General features: G+C 40.1%; 2 pseudogenes; both read left to right on the top strand.

Annotated features, from left to right (window-relative positions):
* The first annotated feature begins 5998 nt into the window (after nt 1-5998).
* On the top strand, nt 5999-7035 carry LOC124974093 (SERTA domain-containing protein 4-like; annotated as a pseudogene).
* Nucleotides 7036-12872: 5837 nt separating this feature from the next.
* On the top strand, nt 12873-14363 carry LOC124974083 (Krueppel-like factor 4; annotated as a pseudogene).
* The last annotated feature ends 9629 nt before the right edge of the window (nt 14364-23992 follow it).

The following is a 23992-nucleotide window of genomic DNA, read 5'->3' as shown; positions in this document are numbered from 1 at the left end:
AAATTGTATACAAAAACTTGGCAGTATATAAATTGACTAGATATGAATTGCAAATTAATATTTCTAGCCATTAGTTATGTTGTTTTTTTCAAATTGCTTATGCTTCATGTTTTTCTTTTTCTTTCTTTCTTTTTTTTTTTTTTGTATTTCTGTGATTTTAAGCATTCACTTATTGGAGATTTTGGTTTTCTGGGATTTTGGATGAGCAAAGCATATGATGAGGGTGTGACTATGAGACTGGAGGAGGATACTGCTTTCTAAAAATGTGATGGGGAAGAAGAGGTGGCAGCTAACAGGCTCAGTATTTATACTCTGCATAGCATCTGGCCATCACCACCTGACTTTGCAGCCTTCCCTCCCAGGATTCCCTTCCTAAACTAATCTGCTTACTGTTCTATGAACATGCATTTCATTTCTTTTTCCTGACTTTTTGCCTTTGTTTTGCAGTTTTACCCTCTTAGAGCACATAATTTGTTTCTCTTGATTTAGCACCTGAAAATAACTGTTTGAATTCCCATTTTTTCTAGTTGGTCCATACTGGTCCTCACCTCACTGATTCTGTGATTATTATCTACATTCTATTTATATACTCTGGATATAGGATTCTTTCACTCTTCTTTCTTTTCTTCTTTTATGCCTTGCCTGTTTGCAGGCAGCATCTGCCCTTCCATCAATCCATCCACAAATATCTGTACTGTGTCTTGCTATGTCCCAGTCACTGTGATACTGTGAATGTACTGAGGTCTTAGTGAATACTTGACTTGTTCACCAACTTTTTTTGGGTGGTAATTAATATAGGTACATTGCATACTTAGGCTTCCTAAATTGGCAACTAAACCTAGTAAAATGTAAGGTTGAAAATTGCTAACTCTTTTGGGCAGTTGAAATTAATTATTTTCATTGAGGTGAGGTTGAATTAATGAAAGCAGGATGACATTTTGGTAGAATTTGCTTTCAGAGAACATCATCTATTTTTACTTCTAGAGCTTAATTTTAAAATAGTAATGAAATTACAATAAGAGTGCTTCCCAATATATATGCATATGTACACATCTATACATATATATTCATACTTGTGTGTGCATATGTTATTTATTTTTGTGCGGGGGATTGAAACCAGGGGATTGTATGTGCTAAGCGGCATTCTACCACTGAGCTACATCTCTAGCTCTCTATATAAATTTTATCAGTAATGAAAGAAGAGGTAAAGGGAATACAAAAATGTTATTCCTGTATCTGTTCCTGCTTTTGTATTATTATTGGTAATGAAATTTAGCATTAAGGGACCATTAGGAAGAAATTCATAAGCATTGCCTGTGACTTAATACTACTGGATATAATTTTAGTGACTGAAAACTTTTATGAGGCTTTTTGTATTAAAAATATAAATGTATAAACAATATGACTGCTAATCAACTTAGAATGGTAGTAATACAGAGTAGTTATAACATCAAAATAGTAAGAACAAGTAACAGTTACTGGATGATATAAGAAGATCATCCAGTTATTATCCTTTTGAAAGTTATTATCCTTTTGAAACCTGCTCCACAAGAGGGAAAAAGTAATGTGCTTGAAAGTGTTGATTGGTTAGGAAATTTTCTGCTATTCTTCTGTGATCCAGTAAGGACCAGCATACTATGGAGCCACTGGAAGATTTATTGTCAATTATGCCAGAGTTGTGATGTGCTGAAGTAGTCCTTTTCAGGAGGAAGAAAATAATATTTTTGAGAAAATCAAGTCTTTATTGTGCAGTAAAATTATGCTTAAAAATGTTTAGACTATTCAGTTGGTCTCTTTTTGCACATCAGACTGAAGGGTTCCTTGTTGTAGTACTTTATGTCACAGTGGACATGTATAGAAAGTGATGCTGTGTAATTTAAATGATTGCTTTAGGCACTCAGGAGAGAAAAGAAAGCTTATCAGTTAATGGGTACAGCCCTATGGCAAGAGGGCAGACTGAGAAGCCTTCCAATCTATTCCCACTTTTAGTTTTGCTATTGGTTTTCCTATAAGGCATGGGAGATTACTTCCTTCTGTTGTGCCCAAAGGCTCGAGACCCCACAAGGACCACCAGAGACCACGATCAATGCAAGCAGCAAAGAGTCATTTATTAGCAAGTTCCAACCTGGTCCTCTGCATCCTTAACCAGTGACGCTAAGAGAGGCCCCGAGCCCTCGTTAGCAGGGTTTTTATAATGAAAGGCAAGCAGTTTTACAGTTTTCTTTTAATTGGTTAACATTTGAACAGCTAAACATTAGTCCTCCTCTGGTTGGGTCCGGCCAATCTATTTGATTCTCATTGGGTCCTGCCAGAACTGAACGGTCCCAGTGGAAGAAGGGAGGAGGGAAGGGGTGAACTATGCAGGAGATGAGTCGGGGCTAAGCCCCGCTCCCGTCCTTGACGGATAAGGTCTCCAGGCAACCGCACATTCCTCAGACAAATATCTCTTAACAACCTTGGTGAGCACAGGGGCCCAGCAGTCCTGTTTGTCCTTGAGACAGTTAGCAGCACAGATACCACCCTGCTCTCAACACTTCCTTCCTCCTTTCCCCTCTTTCTTCCTTTCTTTTTTCCTTCCTTCCTTTCTTTCTCTCTCTCTCTCTCTCTCTCTCTCTCTCTCTCTCTCTCTTTCTTTCTTTCTTTTCTTTTGAGGTGCTGGGGATTTAACACAGGGATTCTCAAATATGGGACAAAAGCTCAACCACTAAACTATGCCTCCAACTCTTTCACCTCTTTTTTTTTTTTTTTTTTTTTTTTTTTGTGGTGCTGGGGATTGAACCTAGAACCTAGGGCCTTGTGCTTGCAAGGCAAGTACTCTACCAACTGAGCTATACCCCAGTCCTCACCTCTTCTTTTTTTAAAAAATATTTTTTAAATGTTGATGGACTCCATTGTGTATATACCACATTTCCTTTATCCATTCATCTGTTAATGGGTGCTCAGGCTGATTCCATAACTTGGTGATTGAGAATTGTCCTATGGTAAACATGTAAGCATGTATCTCTGAAGTTTTCTGACTTGAACTCTTTTTGGTAAATACAGAAGACTAGTATAACTGGATTATATGATATTTCAATTTTTAGTTTTTTGAGGAAACTTCATACTGATTTCCATAGTGATTTCTAAACAATTGTACCATCTATAAGACAACCTTTTTCTCCTATCTTCACCCTCCTTTTATTGTTTTTGTATTCTTGATGATTGCCACTCCTACTAGAGTGAGATGGAATCTCAATGTAATTTTGATTTGCATTTCCCTCACGGCCAAGATGTTGAACATATTTTTTGTATAATTATTGGCCCTGTTATAATACTTCTTATGTCTCTGTTTAGTAAATGTACCAAAATATTGAATGGGTTGGGGGTTGAGTTTTTTTTTTTTTTTTTTTTTTTTGGTCTTGAGTTTTTTATTTATATATTCTAGGTATTAATCATCTGTTGGAAGAATATGTGTCAAGAGTTTTCTTTCATTCAATAGGCTGTCTCTTCACTCTCTTTTCCTTTGCTGAGCAGATGCTTCCAAATTTTATGCCATTTCATGTGTTGATTTATGATTTTATTTCATGAACTTTAGGAGTTCTATTGCAGAAGTCATTTCCTGTGCCATATTGGAGTGTTGATCCTGAGGTTTTTTTCTAGCAGTTGTAATATTTCTTGTCTTTTGCCTCAGTTTTAGGCTATTTTGAGTTGATTTTATACAGGGTGAGAAATAAGAATCTAGTTTTGTTCTACACGTTGATATTCAGTTGTCCCAGGATCTTATGTTAAAACAAGCTATCTTTTCTCCAGTGTGTGTTTTTGGAACCTTACAGATGACTGTAGCCGAGTAGGTTTTTCTCTGCATCTTCTATTCCATTCTATTGTTCTACAAGTCTGTTTTTATGCCAGTACCATGTTTTGTTATATGGTTCTATAATATAATTTGAAATTGGAGATTGTGATGCCTCTAGCATTGCTTTTTTTCCCCTTTAGGTTGTTTTTGGTTATTCTGGGTCTTTTGTACTTTCATATTAATTTCAGGGTTGTTTTTCTAGTTCAGGAAGAATGTTTTTGGAATTTTGTTTGGTATTGCATTGAGTCTGTTGATTACCTTTGTTAATATGGCTATTTTAATGATATTAATTCTGTCTACTCTTGCCTTGAACATGGTAGGTCTTTTCATATTCTAGTGTTGCCTTCAACTTTCTTTTTCAGTGTTCTATAATTTTCATTGTAGTGGTCTTTCACTTTCTTGTTCAGTTTTATTCCTAGTTTTTTAAAAGTTATTTTTAATGGAATGGCTTTCCCGTCTTTTGTTTTGTTTTGTTTTGTTTTTTTCTCAGTAGACCCATTATTGGTGTATAGAAAAGCTTTTGGTTTTTATATGTTAATTTTGTTTCCTGATACTTTGCTAAATTTGTTTAGCAGATCTGTAAGTCTTTTGGTTGAACCTTTAGGGTCTTCTAAGTATAGGATCGTGTCATCTACAAATAGGAATAATTTGACTTCTTCCTTTCCTATTTGTATCTCTTTTATTTATTTTTTATATTTCCCTTGTATTTCTCTTCCTAATTTCTCTAGTTAAAATGTTAATTACTTTATTGAATAGAATGATAAGAACAGACATTCTTGTCTCGTTCCTGATTTTAGAGGAAATGTTTTCAGTTTTTCTCCATTCACTATGATGTTGGATTTGGGTTTGTCATTTATAACACTTATTATGTTGAACTAATTTCCTTTTATTCCCAATTTCTTCAGAGTTTTTTTTTTTTTTCCATAAGGGGTGTCACGTTTTTTCAAAGGTTTTCTGCATCTACTGAGATGATCATGTAATTTTGTACTTACTACATTTATTGACATGCCAATATTGAACCACACTTTTTGCATCCCTTAATTGAATGTGTGTTGAAATTTGGTTTGCAAGTCTTTTATTAAGGATTTTGGTGACTATGTCCATTAAGGATATTGATCTGTAATTTTATTTTCTTGATGTGTCCTTAGTCTGATTTTGGTATCAGGGTGATTCTGGCTTCAAACAATCACTTTGGAAGTGATCCCTATATTTCTATTTCACAGAATATTTTGAGGAGAATTGTTGTTAGTTCTTCTTTAAAGATTTGGTATTCAACTGTAAACCCATCTGCTCCTGGGCTTTACTTTGTTAGTATAGTTCTTATTACTTCAATCTCATTGCTTGCTATTGATCTGTTTAGGTTGTCGCCTTAGTTCAATTTTGGTAAATCATCTGCATTTAGAAATTAATCATTTCTTCTGGATTTTCCAACTTATTAGAATATGTGTTTTCAAAATAATCCCTGATGATCAGTCATGCCTATTGTAATATTCCTGTTTTTCATCTTTCTCTTTCTTTTGGTTAGTTTGGCTTGGAGTTTATCAGTCTCATTTATCTTTTCAAAGAATGAACTTTTAGGGCTGGGGATATAGATCAGTGGTAGAGGACTTAGCATGCCCTGGGTTCAGTCCTGACTATTGTGACAATGAACCAACTCTGTTTCATCAATTCCTTGTGTTGTTATTTCATTCTCTATTAACTTTAGCTCGGAGGCGGGTTGGGGTGGGAGTGAGGGGAAGGCGCCCTGGGTGCTGCCCGAGGAGCGGTGGCGGCGGCGGTGGGAGCAGAGGGAGGGAGGCAGAGCTGGCTCGCTTGTCATGATCCCTCTCTCACCTTGGGGGCATCCTGCAGAACCGCTCCTCGGAAATCCACGGGGAAATGGCAAAGAGTATTGACGGGTTTCACACGCTCCTCGCTAGACAGAGCCACTCATTACCATAACCGTCTGCAGCGACCGCGGCGCAGCGCCCCAGTCGCTGCGGCGGGACCTGCCCGGACTCTCGCCCGCGCGCACCATTGGTCCCTGCGGACAGCGCCGGCCGGGCCGGGACCGGCGCTACTGTGCACCGGTGGTCGGGCTGGCGCTGAGCCCAGAGCCGACCAGCGGCAGCCCGAGCGCTGCGACTGCCGCCTCCCCACTGACCCCGCAATCTGAGGCTGTCAGAAATGAATCTAGTTTTGTCCATGAATAGATTCTGCGAGCCCATTGTCTCCGAAGGAGATGCTGAAAATGCTGGGTACCAAACACTAGAGGAGGCTGACAGCTACAGAGGTCTCCCTCCTTTGCAGGGAGACCTGGGAGCTGGTCCCCCATTGGCAGGATTACATTACAGGGGAATTTCAAATCCTATCACAACATCCAAGACCACATACTTTAAGATGAAGTATGTGGAAGAAGAGGACTTTCACCCACCACTCAGCAGCTATATCCATGAAACCATCTCAATTTTTGAGGAACGAGCCCACATCCTTTACATGTCCTTAGAAAAGCTAAAGTTTATCGATGATCCTGAAGACATCCAAAGATCTGTCCTTATAAATAACTTGATGAAAAGAATTCACGCAAAAGTCATCATGCAGAATAACTGGTGCTTTCCTGCCTGCTCCTTCAGTGGCACCTCTGCCCAGGAGTGGTTTATGGCTCAAGAATGTCCTTACCGAAAATGACCATGGATGGCCAAAGAGTAGTGTGAAAAGTTTCATGCCTGCTGCTTTTACCAAGAATGCGGTGGTCACTACCTGAATTTACCCCTTTCTGTCAATGCCAGTGTGGGAAGTGTCTCCTCCTCTTCTTCTTCCTCTTCCTCCTCCTCTTCCTCTCTCCCTCTGCCTTTGCCCAGTTGTTCCCACCAGGTGGATGTTGATGTAGGCAGGGCACCCATTTACAAGAGTGATGGCCAGATACCTGCCAACAAAATCTTTGTCACTAATGTCAGGTCGCTTGATGTTCAGGAAAAGGCCAGGTTAAGTGAGGAGAAAGCGAATAACACCAACAGAGATGGTGACCCCCTCAGCTGTGAACCTGTGGGCAATGACCTTGATCTTGAGTGCAAAGGTCAATTTTATGATTATTTCAAGACTGGATATAATGAAAAAACAATGTAAGTGAGTCCTGGAAAAAGTCTTTAAGGAAAAAGGAGCCTTCGCCATGCAACAAACTGTGCTGCAGCAAGGAAGTAAAATATGAGCCATCTTTTCACTGAAACTTGGAAGCATGCACAGCATGATCAATTAGCTCTCATAAATTTTATTTTGAATGGATTTTATAGTTTTGTACAACTGACAAAATTATGCTGTGAACATATGGTGTTTTGCATCATTTCACTCGTTTAGATTATAAAAGCATGTGGGTTTTTATATATGACTTTTGCTGTTGATTAAGAAGCACAATGTTAATAAATGATGTAGCAATCAATAAGATTTCTTAAAGAAAGTGAAGATTTCAGTTTTTGGAAAGTTATTTTAGAGAAATGGGACTTGGTCTGTAATCATTACTGTGTATTTGACCAACAGTCTTCTCAATAATATCTTGAATTTGTACATTAAAAAAACTTTGGCTCTGATCTTTATTATTTCTTTCCTTCTGTTTTTGGGATTGACTTTCTTGTTTTATTAAGACATTGAGGTGCATCATTAGGTTATATTTGGGATTGCTCTGCTTTTTATGTAGGCATTCATAACTGTAAACTTCCCTCTTAGAGCTGCCTTCATTGTATCCCATAGATTCTTGTATGTTGTGTTTCTCTTCTCATTTGATTTTAATAATTTTTAACTTCTCCCCTGATTTCTCTGATGACCCACTCATCATTCAGTAGTGTATTATTCAATCTCCATGTGTTTTTACAGTATCTGTAGTTTTTCTTTATATTAATTTCTAAATTTATTTATGATCTAATAAGATGCAAGAAATTCTTTTTTTATTTGTTAAAAATTGCTTTGTAGTGCAATATATAATGTATTTGGAGAGAGTTCTTGATATCTGAGAAGAAAGCATATTTAGCTGTTGTTGGATAAAATATTCTACAGATATATATTGTCTATTTGATCTAAGGAGTAGCTTAATTCTGTAATATCTTTATTTTTTGTCTTGATGACTATTAGTGAGAGTGGTGTATTAAAGTAACCCACTATTATTTTATTGGGCACTAGCTATCTTTTTATGTCAAGTAATTTTTCTGTTGTTCTTATTTTGGGCAGTATGAAAGGTTAAACCTGGAGCTCACATGTGTTAGGCAAGCCACTGAGCTACATCCCCAGCTCCCCTGTATAAGAATTTATTTTGAGACAGGGTCTCACTAAGTTGCCCTCATTGACCTCAAACTTGCAGTCTTCCTGCCTCAGCCTCCCAAGTAGCTAGGCTTACAGGTGTGTGCCACCACACCCAACTGTAATGGTTTGTCTTTCTTTCTTTCTTTCTTTTCTTTTCTTTTCTTTTTTTTTTTTTTTGGTACTGGGGATTGAACTCAGGGGCACTCAACCACTGAGCCACATCCCCAGCCCTATTTTTTTGTATTTTATTTAGAGACAGGGTCTCACTGAGTTACTTAGTGCCTCACTTTTGCTGAGGCTGGCTTTGAACTCACCATCCACCTGTCTCAGCCTCCTGAGCTTCTGGGATTACAGGCATGGGCTACTGTGCCCAGCTGTAATGTTTGTTTATGCATTCAGGTGCACCAAAGATTGGGGCATAAATATATATATATATATATATATATATATATATATATATATATATATACAATTGTTGTATCCTCTTGTTGGATTGTTCCCTTTACCGTCTTGTCTCTTCTGATTAGTTTTGGCTTGAAAACATCTTTGTCAGATATGACAGCAACCCCTCCTGTTTGCTTTCAGATTCAGTTGTCATGGAATATTGTTCTCCATCCTATTGCTTCCAATCTGTGAATGTCTTTGTCAGTGATGTGTGTTTCTTGAAGACAACAGAGTTGGGTTTTGTTTTTTAGTCCAGTCTGCCAGTTTATATCTTTTAATTGAAGAATTAAAACAATTTACATTCAGTGTTATTATACATAGGTATGTATTCCCGTCTTTTTATTTTCAATGTTTTTATTTGTTTGGGTATCTTTCGAAATGCTGCCGTAATGGTCATGAATTCCTTTAGCTTATGCTTATCTCAGGTTTTCGTTTCTACTTCAGTTCTGAAGGATAGCTTTGCTGGATGTAGCAATTGAAGTTGGTAATTAGTTTCTTTCAGGGTTCAAAATATATCTTTCCAAACTCTCCTACCATTTAGAGTTTCATCTGAGAAATCTACTGTTTTTCTGAATGGTTTGCCATTTTAAGTGACTTGGAACTTCTCTCTTACAGCTTTGAAATTCTTTGTTCTGGAGTTTTAACTGTAATGCATCATGGAGAGGGTTTTTTCTCATTTTGTCTATTTGGGGTTCAAAATGCTCCAGTATATTAATGTCCATATTGTTCCTAATATTTGGGAAATTTTCTGCTATTATTTTACTGAATGGGTTATCTATTTCAATAGTCTATCTCTCCTTTCTTCTTCAAACCTATGAGTCTTAAATTAGGTCTCTTTAATGTTGTTCTAGACTTCTTATATACTCTGATTCTTGTTTATATTTTCTTTATTACTGTCAAACACCTTGTCTTCAAGTCTCACTATTCTGTCTTCTGCTTAATCTAGTGTATTGGTGAGATTCAACTGAGTTTTTTAATTGATTTACTGTTTTATTCATTACCAAGTGTTCTGTTAGTTTTTTCAGAATCTCTTGCTTCAGATTTCCAATTTGTATTCTGTATTGCCTTCTTTAATTTATTCAGTTGTTTATTCGTATCAACTTTGAGTTTATTGGTCATTTTAACAATCAATTTTTTGAATTCTTTGCCCGAGATTTCATGTACTTTGATTCCTATGGATTCACTTGTTAGGAAGATAAGAACTTTTGGGGGGTCATTGTGTTGGCCTGTTTCCTCATTTTCCAGTTATTCTTTATTGAGATTTGCACATCTGTTGGGATTCATTTATCTTCTACTTTTTAGTAAGCAGTTATCTTTTCACCATGTACCCTGAACTGGGGGTGTATCTCAGCACAAATATATCTTCTTGATATAATCTTGGTGGTTGGTTCAATCATCAGAACTTCTTTGAGAGGAAAGTGTAACTATCAGTAACATCGGTATTTTTTGTGTGTGTGTGTGAAAACATAGTTTATTTTCTCAGACTTTTGTAGTTTATTTTTACAAAATAGCAGACAAAATTTGGTTCTTTGTATTAATACAGAATATGTAATACATATTGAAATATATATATATGTATATAGCACTTAAGTTATAAAAGCACAGCAAAGTCAGCATCATTTAAATAGCCAGCATGTTTTTCACATATAGGGTTTCATCAGGAGCTAAACACTGTTTTCAGCTTAAATATATAGTCTTTGATGCTTTATCTCCATCAGTATTTACAAAAGCTAGTCTAAAAACTATTACCATCTACAAAAGTAATAAGCTTCAGAATATAATTTTGCTATCATGCCATTAAAAAAAACATTATAGAAAGCCCAAGGGAACTAGTGACTTCAGTGCAACTGCAGTAGGTAGATTTAATCGTGATTTTAAGATGAGTGCTATGGGAATCCAAAAGGGATGCTTCTGGATCTTCAGTTGTTGGATGCTTTATTGTCCAACCACCTCTTAATCCAGATTAAAATCATGCCACTAATCACCTAACTATGACAGAGGGATGTCGCATAGGGACTCTCTTCATCTCTGCTCTCTTTTTTTAGTTTCTTGACTGTCTGTTGATAATTTAATCTGCAAATAAAGTCTCTGTAGGAAATCTCTGGCTGACACTTCCTCGGGCTGTATCTCAGATTCCTGAGGACTGGGAGGAGGGAGGTCTTCCCCAGCCACCACAGGCTCCTCCTGTGAAAAACTGCTATCAACAGTTTATTTTCTGACTCAGTACTTGAGCAAGATGCCCTGCAGCGTGTCTCCCGCGCGGACCCGGTGCTCCACCATGCAATCGATGACGCCGGCGCCCAGAGGGCGCCCAGTCGCTGGCAGTGTTGCTGTACCAGCGGGTCTTGGTGCGGGCCAGGCTCCGCGACAGCTAGGCGGAGCGGCAGCGGTGGCGGCAAGGGGACCGAGAACCGCGGCGCTCGGGGGCGCCTTCCCGCAGGGACAACGCGGGCAAGGAGTCCGCCTTGGGTCCTGCCGAGGCCTCCAGGTCGGGAAGCTGCCAAGGGGAGGGTGCCTCCTCTGCCGCCACCGCCTCTTTCTCGTCACAGGGACTGTGGCTGGTCGTTCCGCGGGGCATGGCGGAAGTCTCCCCCCTGCAAGGCTTGCCTTTCCCGGGCGCCCGTGGCTGAGGCGAACCTGCAAGGGGAAGAGCGAAGTGAGCGCCCGCAGCAGTCAGGCGGACTGTGGCAGCTCCACCCTGCCCGCATGTCAAACATACTTACTATTAAAATACGTAGATCAAAAGGAAAAGAAAAACTAAAAAAGCCAAGAAGGGAGTGAGGGAAAAGAGAAAGAAGAAATGTGGAGAGAAGGAAAGATAAAAGAGGGGATTACAAATAGGAAAGACATTAAAAAGATATCAAGGAAAAACCAGTTAATAGAAAAAAAAAAAAAAAATGCTGCAGGCAGCAACTGTCCATCTAACCCGGACCTGTCCTACTTCTACACCTTACTGGCATTGCTTATTATTAGAGTTCAGACTGTCAATTTCTAAAGAAAGAGGCTTCCACCTTTCTCTGCTCTGCAGATCCAGAGTAGCTGGCAGCTATACCTCCTATGGCTACCCAGAGACCTGTAGGTCTCTACCACAGTTTCACTTCAGAGCCCAGATTGACTCCCGATGTCACTGGATCTAACGATCCGATGAGAATTAAAGCATAAGTGACTGCTGAATTTTAGATATCTAGCTAGCTAGATAGATAGAGTTGAAAAACAGGAAAGAAAACTGCAGGAGTTTCTGATCTCTTGCATAGAAACTTAAACAATAAGGCACTTTTAAAACTCGGTGCCCTTCCCAACTTTAAATGAATATACCGGGCAGCGCGGGGACCATCTCCTCCTGCACCAGCTTACTGATTAGTATTTGAATATCTTTTCTGTTCAGATTTGTTTTGCTTGGAAGTGGAGCCTGCCTTTCTCAAAGTTAATGGGAAACTTTCTTTTAGCTCTTTAGAAGGGAGCTCCCCCTATTCCACCAAGCTGTCCTGGGCCCAGTTCTGTGTACTCTATTTCTTTCATTAACTCTCTTACTCTAAACACGAGTATTTCTGGGCTTCACCTGGTTGCTTTCTGAGTTGCATTCTAGCACTTTCCCGTGGTCTTTCTACTTCATCATGTGGCCACAGAACTATTGTTCCATTCAGTCTTGGAGAGAGCTAGTATGGCAGGAGATGCCTTAGTCTGCCATTTCCAGAGTTCCCTCAAAAGAAGATTTTATTAATGCAGTAATAGTGATTGAGTTGTTTTAAAAAGGCACAAGTTTTCTCTTTTAAAAGGATAATAGAGTTCCCCGGCGGAGAGATCGAGCCCGGCTGCAGGCGTGCGGGGGAACAGAGGCGGTGGCGAGTGGTGGCGGCACCTGGAGTAGCCCAGTGCCCCTCCCCGCCCCTCTGGAGCCCCAGCCACCCACCCACCCGCCGGTGGCCCGCGCCCATGGCTGTGTGCGCTCCGCGCAACCCCCAGGACTCCGCGCCTTGTGCCGCCCCCAGCACGCAGCTCTGCGGCACCGTGGCCATTCTCACCTGGCTGCGCCGCCCGCCCACCGCCCCGGCCACAGTCCCTGATTCCAGACGACAGCCGCAGCGACTGCGACAGCAGTGGGGGACGCTGCTGAGTCGAAGAGAACTCAGTCTGGCTACCGGACCTACTTACTCGCCTTGCTGATTGTCTATTTTTATAAGAGTTTACTGACTTTTCTAAAACTTTTGTATACAAAGGAACTTTTTAAAGAAAGACGTCTTCAATTGTATTTAATCCAAAGAAGAAGGATCTCGGGCAATTTTTTTTTTTCTTATGGTTTTTGGTTTTGGCTCCGTTTCTAAGCTTTTCTCCCTTCTGATTTTGGGGTTCGGATACCCCAGCTGCTTCGGGCACCCGAGGACCTTCTGGGCCCCACATTAATGAGGCAGCCACCTGGCGAGTCTGACATGGCTGTCAGCGACGCGCTGCTCCAGTCCTCCACGTTCGCGTCTGGCCAGGCAGGAAGGGAGAAGACACTATGTCCAGCAGGTGCCCCAAATAACCCCTGGCGGGAGGAGCTGTCCCACATGAAGCGACTTCCCATGGTGCTTCCCGGTGGCCCCTACGACAGTGGACACAGACCTGGAGAGTGGCGGAGCCAGCGTGCGGTGGTAGCAACCCGGTCCTTCTACCCCGAAGGGAGACGGAGGAGTTCAACGATCTCCTGGACCTAGACTTTATTCTCTCCAACTCATTGTCCCATCAGGAGTCGGTGGCCCCCACCGTGTCCTCGGCGTCAGTCTCATCCTCTTCTTCCCGGTCAAGTAGCGACCCTGCCAGCGCGCCCTCCACCTGCAGCTTCAGCTATCCGATCCTGGCGGGGTACGACCCGGGTGTGACGCCAGGTGGCATCAGCGGCGGCCTCCTCTATGGCCGGGAGTCTGCACCGCCTCCCATGGCTCCCTTCAACCTGGCGGACATCAAGATGTGAGCCCTTCAGGTGGCTTCGTGGCGGAGCTCCTGTGGCCGAATTGGACCCAGTGTACATTTCGCCGCAGCAACCGCCGCAGCCAGGTGGCGGGCTGATGGGCAAATTTGTGCTGAAGGCATCGCTGAGCGCCCCTGGCAGCGAGTAAGGCAGCCCGTCAGTCATCATGTTAGCAAAGGCAGCCCTGACTGCAGCCACCCGGTGGTGGTAGCGCCCTACAGCGGTGGGCCGCCTCGCATGTGCCCCAAGATCAAGCAGGAGGCGGTTTCCTCGTGCACGGTGGGTCGACCCCTAGAGGCGCACTTGGGCGCTGGACCCCGGCTCAGCAATGGGCACCGGCCTAGCGCACACGATTTCTCCCTGGGGCGGCAGCTCCCCAGCAGGACTACCCCCACACTGGGTCCCGAGGAACTGCTGAGCAGCTGGGACTGTCACTCTGCCCTGCCGCTTCCCCCAGGATTCCATCCCCATCCGGGACCCTTGCTGCCCGACCAGATGCAACCACAGGTCCCGCCGCTCCACTACCAAGAACTCATGCCACCTGGTTCCTGCCTACCTGAGGAGCCCAAGCCAAAGAGGGGAAGAAGGTCGTGGCCCCGGAAAAGGACTGCCACTCACACTTGCGACTATGCCGGCTGCGGCAAAACCTATACAAAGAGTTCTCATCTCAAGGCACACCTGCGAACCCACACAGGTGAGAAACCCTACCACTGTGACTGGGACGGCTGCGGGTGGAAATTTGTGCGCTCGGAGAACTGACCAGGCACTACCACAAACACAACAGGGCACTGCCCGTTCCAGTGCCAGAAGTGAGACCGGGCCTTTTCCAGGTCGGACCACCTGGCCTTACACATGAAGAGGCTCTTTTAAATCCCAAATAGTGGATATGACTCACACTGCCAGAAGAAAATTCAGTATTTTTTTTTTAACTTTTCACACCGTCTTCCCACGGGGGAGGAGCCCAGCTGGCAAGCACTACAATCATGGTCAAGTTCCCAACGAGTCAGCTTGTGAATGAAGTGATAATCAGTAGAAAGGAGGCATGCAAAAGACAAATCAAAGAACAGATGGGGTCTGTGACTGGATCGTCTATCATTCCAATTCTAAATCCAACTTGAACATACCTAGACTTACAAAATGCCAAGGGGGTGACTGGAAGTTTGGATATCAGGGTATAAATTAGATCCTGAGAGTTGGAGGTGGGGTTGAGGGGGAAGACCAGAATTCCCTTGAATTGTGTTTCCATGCAATATTAAGCATAAAGATCACCTTGTATTCTCTTTGCCTTCTAAAAGCCATTATTATGATGTTAGAAGAAGAGGAAGAAATTCAGGTACAGAAAATGTGTTTTAATAGCCTGCGATGGTGCTTGGTGAGTCTTGATTCTAAAGGTACCAAACGAAGATGCCAAAGTTCTCAAACTGCTGCATACTTTGACAAGGAAAATCTATTTTTGTCTTCTGATCTACATGTATGACCAGGTTTACTTTTACATTTTTATGCAGACAGTCTGTTTTGCACTGTAGTTTCAGATGTGCAATAATTTGTACAATCGTTTGTTCCTGAGCATGCCTTAAGCAGAACAAATGTGTTTTTTTCTATATAGTTCCTTGCCTTAATAAATGTCATATAAATTTAAGCAAACTTCTATTTTGTATATTTGTAAACGACAAAGTAAAAAAATGAACATTTTGTGGAGTTTGTATTTTGTATACTCAAGGTGAGAATTGTTTTAAATAAACCTATAATATTTTATCTGAAAAAAGGATAATAGAAGAAATGGAACAATAGTAGGAATAATCTTTTGTAACCCATTTTTAAACCTACGTACTTGTAGGCCCCTCTTTTTCCTGTAGACCAATGCTTGCCTGCTTGGAGAAGCTAAGTTATATCAACTCTCTGGATGGTGTTACATTTTACAGCTACAAATATATTCTACAAACCAATTATATCGTACCGTCCTTGCAGTGCTATATTTGTTAAATGGTTTTGAGGGTATAAAATGTTTGGTGAGTATCCTGGCAGTTATAGAGGATGTAGGATATGAGGGTGTTGGGTATCCTTCTATTCTGTTTTTTAGAAAAGTCCAAAAGTGTATTGACTCTGTTGTGCCCAATATTTTGGGTAATGAAGGCAAAGAAGGTAGAATAAAAATTTCCATGATTTAGGTGAGGAAACATATGACTGGGCTGAAAATGTGATCAAATGAGTGATCTCCAGAAATCTTTAATTTATGACTTGGAATATTTCTCTGAGGTGCTTCATTTGACTATAAATTCACAGATCATTTTTGCTATCATCTGCTTTGAGATAATAAAGACTGGTTGTGTAACCTTGAGTTTAGCTTTAGGATACACCCCTAAGGTTCAGTCCCCAATTTCCTTTTGTAAGTCTCATCTTGGCTTCCTTACCATATTCAGTTACTAGTAGACTGCTAATCTGTATCCCTACTGGATAACTTTCTTCTGTTAATCAGGCATATCTCACTAATATGTTGCAGATCTAGAGAATTCATCTTGTCTAAAACCACACTTATTTTCCCCATCTTCTAAATACCCTCCTCCTGTGTCTCTCAGTGAGGACATTATTGCCCAGTCTTACCATATTTCCTGATTCCTTCATTCTCCTCACACCTCATACTCAATTAATCTTTACACGTTAAATATCTCTTCAAAACCTCTTCTAATTTCTATTGTATTACATCTTACTTGCATTGTCTTTTGCTGCAATTGTTCAGATCACTGTCACCAACCTCTTCATCATTCTCCTGCCCTCAGTCTTGCTCTTTTCCAGTTCATTTTCTCCACAAGGCAAGAGAGTAAAGTATGTAAAATGCACAGTTGGAGCCAGGCAGCCAACTTGGGAGGCTGTTGCAAGAGAATTACAAGTTTGAGGCCACCCTCAGCAACTTAGTGAGACCCTGTCTCCAAAAAATAAATAAATAAATAAATAAAAAGAATTCGGTTATAGCTTGGTGATAAAGCACCCCTAGGTTCGATCGCCAGTACAAAAAATAAAATAAACAAGTAAAATACACAGTTGGGGACTGGGAGTTTAGCTCAGTGGTAGAATATGTATTTAGCATGTGTGAGGCCCTGGGTTCAATATGCAGCATCAGAAACTAAAAACAAAATAAAAATATACATTCAAACAGTCTAGTACTCGTTCAGAAATATTTCAGTGCTCTCATTTTGCCTGAAAGTTAATGTTTAAATTTTTTTCCCCCTGATACTGGGAATTGAATACATTGCACATGTGAAACAAGGGCTCTATTGCTGAGATATACCACTGGCCCTAAATTCTTGGCGTGAGCATGCAAGTGTGTGTGTGATGCTGCATATTGAACCTGTGACCTCACTCATGAAATTCTTTTTAATATACATGTATAAATTAAATATTTTAATATATGTAGTATGTTATATGCCATTAAAAAGAAAAATCTTAAAATAATTTAAGAGACTTTGAGCAGAAAATAAAAAGGACTCATGAACTAAGTAGCACTGAGGACAAAAAGCAGTTCAGAGAGTTTTGCTGCAAAAGCTATGGATAGAGAGAATTTATAACCAGAAAATGGAAGTGACATACATAAATAGGGTTACAATTTTGTTCATGTCTTATTTGGACATATTGTGATGACCTGACAGATCTGACTTCATGAGAATGTTATAGGCCAGATTCTAAGGGAAATGACTAAACAGCTTCCATTTTGCTCTGAGACTCCAGGAAATAAGCTTCTCCTATGGGAACACCCCCCCCCCCGTGCCCATCATCAGTTACTTGGTGTGACATGTTTAATAATATACAATGGCAACTCCTATGTAGTAAAGAATTGCTCTCTTTTGATTTCTATTGCTCCTAAACAATGTACCATGTGAATGATGATTGTGTGAATGTTAGCAACCATTCTTTAGTTTTTGTACCTAGGTAATGGTCATTTTGACCCTCTTCCCCCTCTGTCGATGATCTCATGATGTTACTGTGTAATTTCGAATCATAGCAACAGATACTTATGATTGATGTAATTTTTGGTATAAGAACTCCTACAACCCTGTGGTCGGGGTTGTTCTCCCAATAGCCATTTTTGGGGCATTGTGTGAGACAGTCAACTGGCCAACTTAATAAAGACCCTCATATTTGGACTTCTCAGTGGTGATTGGTCTGTTCTTAAGTTGCACCCCATAACAATATTTTTGGCAGTTTTTAGCCTGTGTTTGGCTGAATGTCCAGCTCCTATGATTGGCCAAGACTTTCCTGTGATTGGTCAAGATTTGGGGACACCAAATAAACTCTCAAGTAGATTACAATTTGTTTACATATTCAATTGGGTTTATAGTTCTGTACAAATGGAGTCAGCATCATGATTAATTTAATAATATGTAAATAATTATATTGCATATTATGTGTCATAAAATATTATACGTAATTGAATATGCATTAATATTTAATGCTCTGCACTATGCCCTTCCTTGCTCAGTCTCCGCTACCCCTCATCTTGTCCTAAATGAGTTAATTGGTCATTCTTCAGATATAATCTTTCAGGTAGTTTTAGATATCATGAACACTATTTTCAGTAAAAAAAAATAAAATCAGGTTGAGGTTGTGGCTCAGTGGTTGAGTGCTTGCCTCACATGTGTGGGGCACTGGGTTCAATCCTCAGCACCACATAAATAAAATAAAGATATTTTAAAAATCTATTTTGCCAGTTTTTCATTTCATGACAAATTCGCATCATCAGTTCTTACAGAACTCTTCATTCTGTTACAGTTGTTTTCATTTCCCATTCTAACATGCCTCATGAACACATGCTTTTATGTGTTTGGTAGTCTTGAAAGTATATGTATTTTTGTAAGGTGTATAGTATTTCTGTGTGTGTTTAGTTTATACAAATACTCGAGTCATAGACATCATGTTTTTAAAACTCAACTGGCTTTGGAAAAAATATTACTAATTTTTTTCTGGGTAAATTCCTATCTAGTTTTTTTTTTTTTTTTCTTCTTAGTGCTATGTAGTATTCCAAAGGGTGAAAGTCCTGCTGAGTTGTACAGCACCAGAGGGCACTATTCACCTTTTATTGCATGTGCTTAACATTCCCCTACAGTTTTGCGATGTGGTGACCCTGGATGCATTCCTTAGATTTTATTCAAATGTTTGCACATTGATAACCATCTATATTCCCATATTTCTCAGGTCAACACAGAAAACACTCTGATGAATATTACCACATTGAGTTCTATGTGAAAATTTCTCTGACATGTATTACAAAGTAAGATTACTTGGCCATACAATAATGGCCTTACTCAATTTGTCTAAGTCTGTTGGGTTCCTTTCAGATTGCCTTCTCTACTTTATAATCCACGGGCACAATGAATTGCTGTTATTTAATTTCCACTAATCCAATGGGGAAAAGTAGTCACTCATTGTTTTACTTTTTACTATGTATTTATCTGATGACCAATGCCTTTCAGAAAACATTTGCATACTTTTAGTCATTTGGGTTTACCCTTTTATGAATTGCCTGTTCATATCATTTTACACTTTTATGTAGGATTTCCTGATTTTTCTTATTATTTACAGGGTTTCCTAGTATATTCTGGATATTTTCCTATTACTAATGTCGAGAATATTTGATAGATTGTCACGAAGCCTCCTTCTGGTCTTCTTTTCTTTTATTAGAAGCTAGGAATCTAAAGTGACTTCTCTGAGTTCCTTCCAGGTTGTGTTTCAGATGAAATTTAGGTTTGATTCTGTGACACATTTGGAAGGTTTTAGTCAAACTTAATGTTCATTGTTTCTACTTGCAAGTAGAGTAGAGGACCTCTCTACCTCTTCTGGGGCAGTGTTAGCAGGGGTCTAGTGTCCAGGTCCTAACTTTATGAAGATGCAGGGTAGGTATGGTGACAAAATAAAGTCTGGTGTGACTGGTGCAGGCACAGCAATGGGTCAGAAGCCAGCTGAATCCAGAGGTAACATCTAGAGGTAGCAATGAGGCTTCCTGATCCTGGCAGCAGAAGTGTGCTTTTAGAGCCTGGGACTTTAGATCATAGAGGTGGTGACTGCTTCTTTGATATCCTGGTCATACCTTATGGCTTTGTGAATAATATCTAAAAAGATTTTAGAACCCTTTTATTCAAGTTTTCCAAGATTCTGTAAACCAAGTCACAACCTATAGTAAATCTCTTCCTGTTAAAAGGATTTGGAGTAGATTCACTTCTTTGTAATCTCAACATACAGAATTGGTTTTAAATAGCAAATAGTTTCCTCTGATATTTATCCTTTTTAAATTTTATAGTATGGTTGGTTGAACAGAAATATTTTCATATAATCAGATATATATCTAAGATAGATTTTACTACTTAAATACCTTCTTATGGTATTCTTCTTCTATGCAACACTTACTAATTAGATGTTGCTTTTCCCCTACATTTCATATATATTCCATCTTAATATCTGAATTCCAGATTCAAATTTCATATTATATAATCTGTATCTAAGATATTGTTTGTACTGTTTTCCTCTCATTTAAAAAAATTGTTGCTCCTAAATCACAAAAAGTCTTCCGTCTATAATCTTCTGTTTACTTTATCACTTGGCCCTTTACATTTAAGCTTTTGAACTAGAGTCCTCTTTAGTGTATGATTGTAATGTAGAAATCTAGTTTTTTCTCCATATAGAAAACCAAATTAATGGACTTTTTTTTTTTTTTTTTTGATACAGCGGATTGAACACAACGACCTTTTGCCATTGAGCTTCATCTCCAACCCTTCTTATTTTTTATTTTGAGACACGTTCTGGCTAATTTGTTGAGGCTGGCCTCAAACATATGATCCTCCTGCCTCAGCCTTCAAAGTTGCTAGGATTACAGGTGTGCACTGCCATGCTCAACCTAAATAGTCTTTTGGTCAATGATTTTTACTACCACTTTTATATCATACCTGTATATAGATTAATCTGTTTCTGTGGTTTCTGTTTTCCTTTAATGTGTATCTTTCTGTTTTAAGCCAGTACTACATGAGTCTTATAAATATAACTGCAAAACATCTGATTACTACTCCCAGACATGTACTCCTTTTCTCAAAATTGACTTAGTTCATCATTATGTACCTTGTATATAGTCTTCCCTATAAATTTAGAATAGTGAGGAATTTGGAAGATGGTGGAAGCAAGCTGGACAGTGAGTCCCGATTTCATCACAACACAGAAAGAAGCAAAGGAAAAGCAGAATTGAGAGGTGACAAAATAAATGTTCTAAGACTTGATACAGTCTGAGATCTGGAGAGACTGGAAGAGTGGTTACCAGAGAAGAAAACAAACTCAAGAGTTCCCAAATCTGGAACCAAATCTGTAGATGAGAAGGGGGAAGGGGCAACAGAGGGCGAGGGGAGGGGACATTCCTTTAAGTTCACTCACTTAATAACAGTTGAACAGTCAGATAAAATTTAAAGCTTGATGGTATAGAAAGGCCCTCAAAGGAGTACAAACAACTTAAAATCAAATCATGAAAAGAATATGGAGCTGGGAGTCCACAACCATCTTGTGAAGCCCCCAGCTGACCAGTCATCCACTTATATCAGCACAGCATCTTCCCATGCCCAGACAGGTACAAATTAAATCAGAGGGAAGTCCCCTCCAGAGGCACCCCTTAAGAAGGGGCCAGAACTTCTAGAAGGACCACTACTATCCAGAAAAAAAAAAAAAAATCACTGAAATCCCTCTCTCCCCCCTCACTGAAATCAAGGGGAACAAACAAGCTGGTGGGGACCTGGGTGGGGAAGTGCTCTGCGACCCAGGCAAGGGTGGGAAGCCCTCTGCAGCCTCCTCTAGCTTGCTGAACTCAGAAAGAGGCAACAATGAAGCAGACTTGGCCCCAAAAGAAAGCAGATTTACTAGGCACAGCACTTACACTGTGGGGAAACACAGTTTGAAGCCAAGGGATAGTCCCTGGGATTATGGGGCCATACCAGAGGGAAGCTGCCTGAATACCCAGTGACAGAGACCTATCACTGATAGGTCTGATCCTAGTGTTAACAGGTGCACAAGGTGAACCATGATCACAACTGGCAAGTTGTGGGATCTTGCATCAAATTTAACAGAAGTTAACAGAAGAAATCAATGCAACCTGGGGCAGTGGAAACTACAGTCCAGGTGAACCACCTGAGACCCTTCACTACAATACCTCAGAGAGTAGTATCAGCTGGGGGAATACTTCTGCACCACAGAATGTCCACGGAAAACCCACAAACATTCTTGTGCTTATAGACAGCTGCCAGGATCTTCACTACTGTGAAAAAGATCCCAAAGAGGGGAGTAGGTAAACAGTGACCCACAGCAATCACAGGGACACTTCAGAGGCTACATCCTGAACTACTGAACACAGTGGAAACAGCCAGACCACAACACTGCACACTCTGAGGAAATCAGCTGCAGGCCCTGATATGACAAACCAGAAGCTGCTGGTAGGAGATTCAGAATAGCTAAGGAATTGGTTTCTCTGCCCTGCAGTTCAGGAGACAGCCACAGCCCAAAACTGATGGAGAGCTGCTTAAAGTCCAAACTCCAAGGAAATCCAAACCAAGATTCAACAAGAATTTGACATGGTATACCCTAAGCAACTTTATTGTCAACTTTGAACATATAAATAGCTCCTTAATTTAATGTAAATTATCCTTCCTTTTATAGATTTTATCTTTCTCTTTTTTCCTCTCCTATTTGCCCAATCTTTCTTCTTGCCCCCTTCTAGCCCTCATGTAAGGTTACAGTACATTTACTAAATTTAACAACTAATATTTTGACCTATTCTAGAACTTTGTTATAGATTTACACCTGAATTTGAGGAACCACAGAGAATAATTGCATCAAGTTTTTGTTTTGTATAAAGTTGAATAGAATGAGGCTTGGCTCAGAAGTGATTATAGTAAATAGGGCACAGTGGCATCTCTTAAAGTGTTGCTGATATTGGGATCAGCAGAGGACACATTGACTTAAAATATCATTATCTGGATATTCATGCAACCCAGGGCTCTTAAGAAAAGGAAGCTCACAAAGTAGTCCTTCACTTAAAAAAAACTATACCAAAAGATGAAAAAGCAATGGAAAAGCAAGGGAAGAAACCATCCCAAACAGCCCATAATGCTTCAACAATAGATTTCATTGACACCACAGTGGAGGAAATGTTGGAGATGGAATTTAGAAAGTCACAGTTATACTGTTCTGTGAGGTAAAAGAAGATGTAAGGAGTAAAATCAAAGAAAATACAGGAAGTGAAAGGTCACTCTAATAAAGAGATAGATTCTGAAAAAGAACCAAACAGAAATCCTTAAAATGAAAAAATCAATACACCAAATTAAAAATTCAATGGAAAGCATCACCAATAGATTAGACCACTCTGAATATTGATTTTCAGACCTTGAAGACAAAAGTATGTAATGTTGAAAATAAAGTTGACCATAGAGATAAGATGTTAAGAGACTGAACAGAATATTCAAGAAATCTGGGATAACATTAAAAGACCAAATTTAAGATTCACTGGGATAGATGAAGGCCCTAAAATAACAAACTAAAGGAATGCACAATCTTTTTTTTTTTTTAATCATTATTAAGCTTCACATTTATTTTGTATACTTTTCTGTACCTTTTTTTTTTTTTTTTTGGAGACAGGGTCTCATTATGCAGCTCAGGCTGGTCTGGAATCTGCAGGGTTTGCTATCCTCTTGCCTCAGCCTCCCCACTAGCCAGGACTACAGGGCATGTAAGCATGCCCAGCTCATGTGTGCTGTTATTAAGGTTTAAAAAGTAATGATGCTCTCTACAGTAGTGGAAATGAAGATGGAGGAAGGTGGCTGATTTTTGACTCTGTGAAAAATGGATAGAGGGAAGAGATAAGGAATACATCAGAAGGGGAGGCAGATTAAGATGAACAGCAGGCCCACGGCCTGGGTTCAGTCCTCAGAACCACAAAAAAAAACAGAAACATGAAGAGTAGTGTTGAACACTCTGGTTAGAGGACACCTGTGATACTGAAGTGGTAAGATCCATGGCTGCTGTGTGAAGTCAGAGAAGCTACTTATCCAGAGTTCAGATTCCATTCCCCACAGGAGGCAAGTCAGTGAGGTTGATGATTCTGATACTGAGAACACTGGGTTTAAAACTCCAGTTGTTACTTCATGGTTATTTGATCTTGAACAATTACTTCATCCCTGCCTTCCTAGCCTCAGTTTTCTCATGCACAGAGTCTGAAGTTGTAATTCCTCACAGAACTTCTGGTAAATTGGGAATAGGTACTTGGGATGTATGGTGCCTTGGTTACCAATTAACAATGAACAAGAAAACATAAAAGACCAGGTAACAATCATTGATGGTTCTTACACCTTTGTGTAAAAACTAGTCCTTGGGCTTGTAAATCTGGGCACTCTGTAGACCTGCAGTGACTACAACCCCATGTCCCAGGCAAGTCATGCCACCTGGTCCTCCTATACTGGTTTGTAGTATTGCCCAGGGCACAT

This window comes from Sciurus carolinensis, unplaced genomic scaffold (assembly GCF_902686445.1).
Source record: "Sciurus carolinensis unplaced genomic scaffold, mSciCar1.2, whole genome shotgun sequence".
Classification (NCBI taxonomy): domain Eukaryota; kingdom Metazoa; phylum Chordata; class Mammalia; order Rodentia; family Sciuridae; genus Sciurus; species Sciurus carolinensis.
This window is presented reverse-complemented; position numbering and strand designations above follow the sequence as displayed.